Genomic DNA, 6,806 nt, shown 5'->3' with positions numbered 1-6,806 from the left:
CTATTCCCTAAAAACATTCCAAACCAAAATAAGTGGATATCCAAAGCTCAGATTTGAGAAAACACTGCTCATGAAAGGGTTTTAAAATAGACAAGAGAAATAAATAACAGATTCTCAGGACTTTTGAGAAGTTCCCTTCATTTACCCCCCTTGTGTCCCTCTCTCTCTCTCTTTTGTTCTGTTTTTTCCCCACCCATTGAGAGCAATGTGTATGTGAAAGAATGTCATCGTGAGACACACAGACTGCTCTCTACTGCCGTTTCCCATCTGAAAATCATGTCCAACTGTGTTGTGTCCAAATTCGCAGGCTTATATGACGGACTTACTGAATGGCACAAGCTGTCATGTGTAAGTCTATGAGTAAGAAGTATTTCTCATCTCCACATTTATCCTAAACTACTTTTTTAATGTGGTTTTATAAAGACCTTCTAAAACATAAATTATATTTACCTGTGGGATGAATTTATAAACCCCCAGTCAAGCAAATAAGATAACCTTAGACCCAGAGCTCCCTCTAGTGTTTGATTTACGTAAAGGCACTTTCATTAGGCGTTTCTGTCGCACGTTATTTTTTAGCAGTTTACTGCTATTGCGAATTGAATTAAGCATTTATATATATGATATAGCCTAGCCTGCATACTCAGACTGTCTACACCAGAGGAACCTATATGTAGACCCGCCCCTTTTTAACATTGCGCTCATTGTCTTCTGTCTTCCGGTTTGTAACAGAGGAATCCCGCGGGTCGGGAAACAAAAGGTGCGTTCGACTTGAAGCACGGCTACAGACGGCAGTCAGCGAGAGCCGCTTGCAGTCGGGGGCGGAGTTGAAAACAGACAAGTCAAGGGTCTTCGAAGGACGCTCCTTCGCAGGTGTTCCCGATCGCCGCTCCTGTCACGTAGCAACGGTGCGAGAAGAGCGCTGCCATAGATGTTTTTTGTTAATGAAAATGAAAATAACTGGAGCCTGAATTGTTCATTTTTGACTGCTAATAACCGAATTATACAAATGAGAAGGCGGCTACTGTGTTTCTTTTTTTTTTCTCAAAGGACAGCTACAATACAAAACGCGGTCCTTTACAATATCATGCACTGTTGTACATTAAACTGCCCAACACTAGGCCTCTATAAAGTATTTTAAATGTAACAACCTTGAACATATTCAGAAGTAAAATGCAACTGTAGTGCAGCAGTAATATTAATGAAAGACCATCATATATGAAGTTTTTTCTGCAGAATACATAGGCTACTTTTACTCTTCATACCTCGAGTAACATTACAGTGAAGGATAACACTTTTACTTAAGGTTTTCAATGCATGCATATTTTCCTCAATGCGCTAATGTTAGTTACTGAAAGTACTTTACTAAAGTAACTCATATTTCTTCCGCTAATTACTTGGTCATAGCTCTACACAATTAGACCTTTCCTCATTTCCTTAAATCAGATCAGACCCCTGTACTGCAAGATAAACCTGAACCTCACTGCTGTGCTGGACAGTGGAAATATTCACTCAAACACTCTGGAGACTATCCCGGATGATGTCCCGCTGGCAGAGGTGTACCAGGCTCTCTATGGCAGCCCGTCCAGCTCCAGCAGCAGCACCAGGGTCTCACTGCTCAGCTGAATGAAAGTGTACATACAAATGTTTTTTTTTTTTTTCTTTTTCCAATCTGTTTTATGTATTGTTAATACAATTTTGATGTTGTTTTTCCAATGTTGAAATGAAGATATTTTTTAATTAGTTGTAAAAAGTACTTTTAGTATAGAACTATTTATTTTCATGTGCAAATGTTATTCAGAGGCAAAAAAATACATGTATAGAAGAATTTCGGTCATTCACAAATTATAACTTGCTTTGCAAAAATTAACAGTTTCCAGAACTACTACTGTACTTGTCTTTTATTTACAAGTTTCTACTAAAACAATGCACAGAAATTACTTTGCTTCATCTACAAATAACTTATATTACAAAGGTAATAAACAACTTAATTTCATTTTCAAGTTTCCCAGAAGCACCATTTTTCTCCAGAACTGTCCTAAAAGAAGAGAAAAAGGAAAGAAAATTATTAAGACAGGGCTGCAATCTTAAGGTTTGAAAGTATGACAGCAGGACGTGCATACTTCAGAAATCATATTTCTGGATCATCAAGTTTGCCTAAAACATCTGTGGACATATCTTGCAACAAAATAAATAATAATAAAAAAAAAAAAAATGAAATGAAATAAAAATACAAGTGAAAGACTTGTCTGATTATTAAGTAGACTTATAGGCCTACTTGTCCTATTGTTGTGGGCATTATATACGGATGAGGGTTAATTGTTGTGAACACAAGAGGTCCTAGTGGAAATATTACAGATGATGCCTTACCTCCGATCCACAATGGCTGAGTTTTTGTCTCAAGTACAGGAATTATCAAATTCAGCCCTCAATTTCATAAATACAAGAACTTTTGCCTCAGACCACCAAACAAATCACATTTTTTAAGACTCCTGACTTTTAACGTGTTTCACTAGCTATTTGAGTAAATTAAAATACAATACTTACATTTTTAAGTGTATTCGTCGGCCGCCACAGAAACATCGCCCGCTATTTTGTTTGAATAAAAGTCCCGTTGCCACCGGTGCGCTATGAATTCTGGGATAGGATAGGTTGCGAAGGATCCATCTGATGTATCCTTTATTTCCCAGAGAAACGGAGCGCACATTTGAAATCGCGTTCGAATTGCGGCAGCCTTTTATTTTACTAATAATACCATGTTTTTTGGTATGGCATTTACAACATTGTAAAACTCTTTAGGATGACATACAAATCCATGTTTTAAACAGAAATCCTTGTAATTGAGAACATTTCCATGATTGTCCATCATGTCCAATAGGGAAAGAATATTATATTGAAACCAGTTTTCATAAAATAAAGATTTGTTATGGTGCAAAATAAACCGATTGTTCCAAATACAAGTTTTGTGTGGACTAACACTGTGAGAAAATGCTAATTTCCAAGATAGGAGAACTTGTTGATGGAATGCAGACAATTTAAGAGTTAATTTGGACAAATCAAAGTCACATCTAATGAAAAAATCCAAGCCACCTACTTGTATTGAAATATTGAAGAAGAGACGGTAAACCATAAACAGTTTGTATTACAAAGAAATTATCTTCACCACTGAGTTGTGGAGATGTTCCAAATGAAAGGCATATAGAACTATTGATGTCTTCATATAACATTTTTATAAAAGAAATAAATTTCATGCCAAAACCAAATTTTTCGAGGGAGTTAAATATGAAATTATGTTCGATCATGTCAAATTCCTTTTTAAAATCTAAAAAGAGAATATAGCCATCATCCTCAATACATGCACGATAATCTAAAATATCTAAAATCAATCTGATGTTATTATGTATTGATCTGCCTTTTATAAAACCAGACTGTGATTCACTAATTATTTGATTTATATTTTTCTTGAGTCTTTTGAAAAATATATGAGCTAGAATTTTATAAAATCACAGTTGAGTAAAGTGATGGGGCCAAGATTATCTATATGTCGTGCATCTTTACCCAGTTTGGGGATAAGAGTAATTAGACCTCGTTTCATAGTCGAAGATAGTGAATTATTTTGGATACATTCGAGAAAGGCTCGAAATAATAGTTCTCTCAAATCTTCCCTAAAGAATTTATAAAATTCGGAAGTGAGCCCATCAGGGCCTGGAGATTTTCCTGAAGATAATTTATCTATTGCTTTATCTAATTCCTCTATCTTGATGTTAGCCTCGCATAAGTCTTTAAATTCCTGGTCTAACTGCGGTATGCTAGTGTGTATATTATCAAAGAGAATATTACAGTCTGATACAGAAAAGAATGAGCTATATAAAGAACTGTAGAATGGAAAAATCTCTGAGGAAATCATTTTAGGGCAGGTACTTATAACTCCGTTACATAGCCCATGAATTGGGACGCAGCTGTAGTGTCCGTGACGTCACCCGTAGGCTTCCGAAGAGCGTTTTTGAAGCTCAAAGTGGGTGTGAGGCGGCCGTCGCCATCTTGGCAGCACGTCACCGCGCTCACTCCCGAATAATCGACGGCAGTGTCAGCAGCAAGCAGCAACCTCCCGCTCGCCCTCGTGAAGCCAACAAGGAAGTGACTAAAACTGCAATTCATAGACTGGCCGCTTGTGGCTGGCTGCAAAAGGGAGTCAGTCCCATAGACTCCCCATGTTTACATTTACATTTATGCATTTAGCAGACGACTTAAACGCTTTTATCCAAAGCGACTTAGTATTCAGGCTAACATTTTTTACCTAACATGTATTCCCTTGGAATCAAACCCACAACCTTTTGCACTCCTAACGCAATGCTCTACCACTGAGCCACAGGAACACGAGAACTTGTTAAAATGCCCAAATTCACAGCAGAAAAAAACATGTTTACAGCCTGGTTCAAAAAATTATTTTGGTCTATATAGCTAATTTTACCCTTCATGGCTACTGTGAGGGGGGTGAATTTTTTTATAACTCATCCATTTAAATTATATTAAACCTTAAAGTTCTGCATAATTAAGGGTGTGGCCACTTGAGTGACAGGTGGATTGCCGCTGCTGACACTGCCTTCGCGCTAGGTGGGTGTGGCTTCAGCAACCAGGTCCCGCCTTTTTGCCCATTTTCGATTATCCGGGAGAGTCGCACGGTGACGCGCTGCCAAGATCGCCATGCCCGCTCCGTATATTTTGGTGTTGTAAGATGATGTTCTGGTATGTTGGGGTGGGGTGACTTAAACTACGTCCATGTTTTTATACAGTTTTTGGTCAGCAGCAGCATTCGACCTGTCACTCAAGTGGCTACACCCTTAATTATGCAGAACTTTAAGACTTAATATAATTTAAACGGATGAGTTATAAAAAAATTCACACCCCTCACAGTTGTCATAAAGGGCAAAATTAGCTATATAGACCAAAATCATTTTTAGAACCAGGCTGTAAACATGTTTTTTTTTTCTACTGTAAAGTTGTGCATTTTAACATGGGGAGTCTATGGGACTGACTCTCTTTTGCAGCCAGCTTCTAGCGGCCAGTTGACGAACAGTTCAAGTCACTTCCTTGTTGGTTCATGAGAGAGAGCGGGAGGTTGCCGCTTGGAATAAACTCGAAACACAAGTGATCAGTGTCATGCGGTGAATCTGGCCAATTGTGAAACTGCGGTGTCATCATCAGCACTCCTGCAGTCGCTCTGAAGAAACTGCGGCGGCTGAGTCAGCAGACTGCTCTCGAAATGCTCTCGCGGTACTTTGATGCCACATGTGACAGTCATGTGGCGTTTGTGCCGTCTCAAGTCAGACAAAATTTCTAACCAGCATGCACTGCTTCAAGTCAGAATTAGATCAATCTGTGCAGAGCTGCATTAAGTCGAACGCACCTAAAATCACAATTAATCACGTAATTGGAACAGGAAAGGAAAAAATATCAGCAGGAGTGGGCGGGACTGGGAATTTTAAGGAACACAATGATACCCAACTTTATACACAACTATACCTTTTATATAAATAAACTATAAACTGTATATTTAAATTTTGAACTCAATTCTAGTTGCCGTCTCTTTATGCTCTCCTCCTGTTTGCTTTGGTGTGGCTGGTTAAGTGAATGATGTACGCAGTCTGTGACGGACAGATTGTTAACGGCTGGTCTATGTGATAATACATCGAACAGGACATCCAAACACCGGCCCAACTATCATTCATCAACGTCAAATATGGCTTTTCATCTGAAAGATGTATGTAGTAACAACTTTACATGGCCGCTCAATCTAATGTTAACCTACAGATATGTGCACTATTCAAGTGTCTGTGTGGAAGCTGAACGGAGGCGCCAGTGCGCTCACTTGATCTTAAAATACTCCTCATTTTTGGTCAAACAGATAAAAGTAATACATCTTTCGAATCTGTAAAGAGTCTACGTTTATTTGCGTCCACTCAGAGTAACAATGAAACGTTGCACATCTGTAAAATAATTCAAGCAAACAGGATGTTCTTTCTGCCATCTCGGTGATGTGAACTTGAGCAAGAAACTTCGAAACTCCATGTATGAAAAATACATCTATAGAGAGAGAAATGTGTACTTTCAAATGAAAAAAATAAAATAGAAAATGTGTTAGCATGGATGATTTACATGAAATTTAATGTGTGTGCAATGCACACTGTGCATTGTTTAAAGGGGTCCTATTATGCTTTTTCACTTTTTCAACTTTAGTAAGTCTGTAATGTTGCTGTTTGAGCATAAAAAAGATCTGCAAAGTTACAAAGCTCAAAGTCCAATTCAAAAGGAGATATTTTATTTCACAGAAATCAGTTTTCAAAAACTACAACAAACAACTTGTTTGGAATACAGTGCATATTTTCCGGGATTTGTGATATTACAAATATCGACGAATGGGATGAGACCTGATTGAGCTGCACTAGAGAAGGCAACGAGTGTTATCACTATGTCGGAGACACGCTAGCTTTCCCAAGGCAGTTGAACTTAGAGTGGTTACAATCATCTGGGTTTAAATCGCGCTCAAATTGATTTGATTTTGATGCAATATTTAAACTGAAGCTGGAAGCAGGTGGATATGGTAAGAGCCAGGACATTTCCCAACCAGGCGCCGAGCGCTGTCAATGATTCCACACACACTGGCCCAGCTAACCAATCACAGCACACACTGGCCAGCTAACCAATCACAGCACATCTCGTATTCCAGAAGGCGGGCCTTCATTTGTTACAGGAACTATTCCAGCCATTCATGCCAGACTGGAGAGAGAGGTATTGTAATAATGTTAAAT

This window comes from Cyprinus carpio, chromosome A3 (genome assembly GCF_018340385.1).
Source record: "Cyprinus carpio isolate SPL01 chromosome A3, ASM1834038v1, whole genome shotgun sequence".
NCBI classification, from domain to species: Eukaryota; Metazoa; Chordata; class Actinopteri; order Cypriniformes; family Cyprinidae; genus Cyprinus; species Cyprinus carpio.
Note: the sequence above shows the minus strand (reverse complement) of the source record.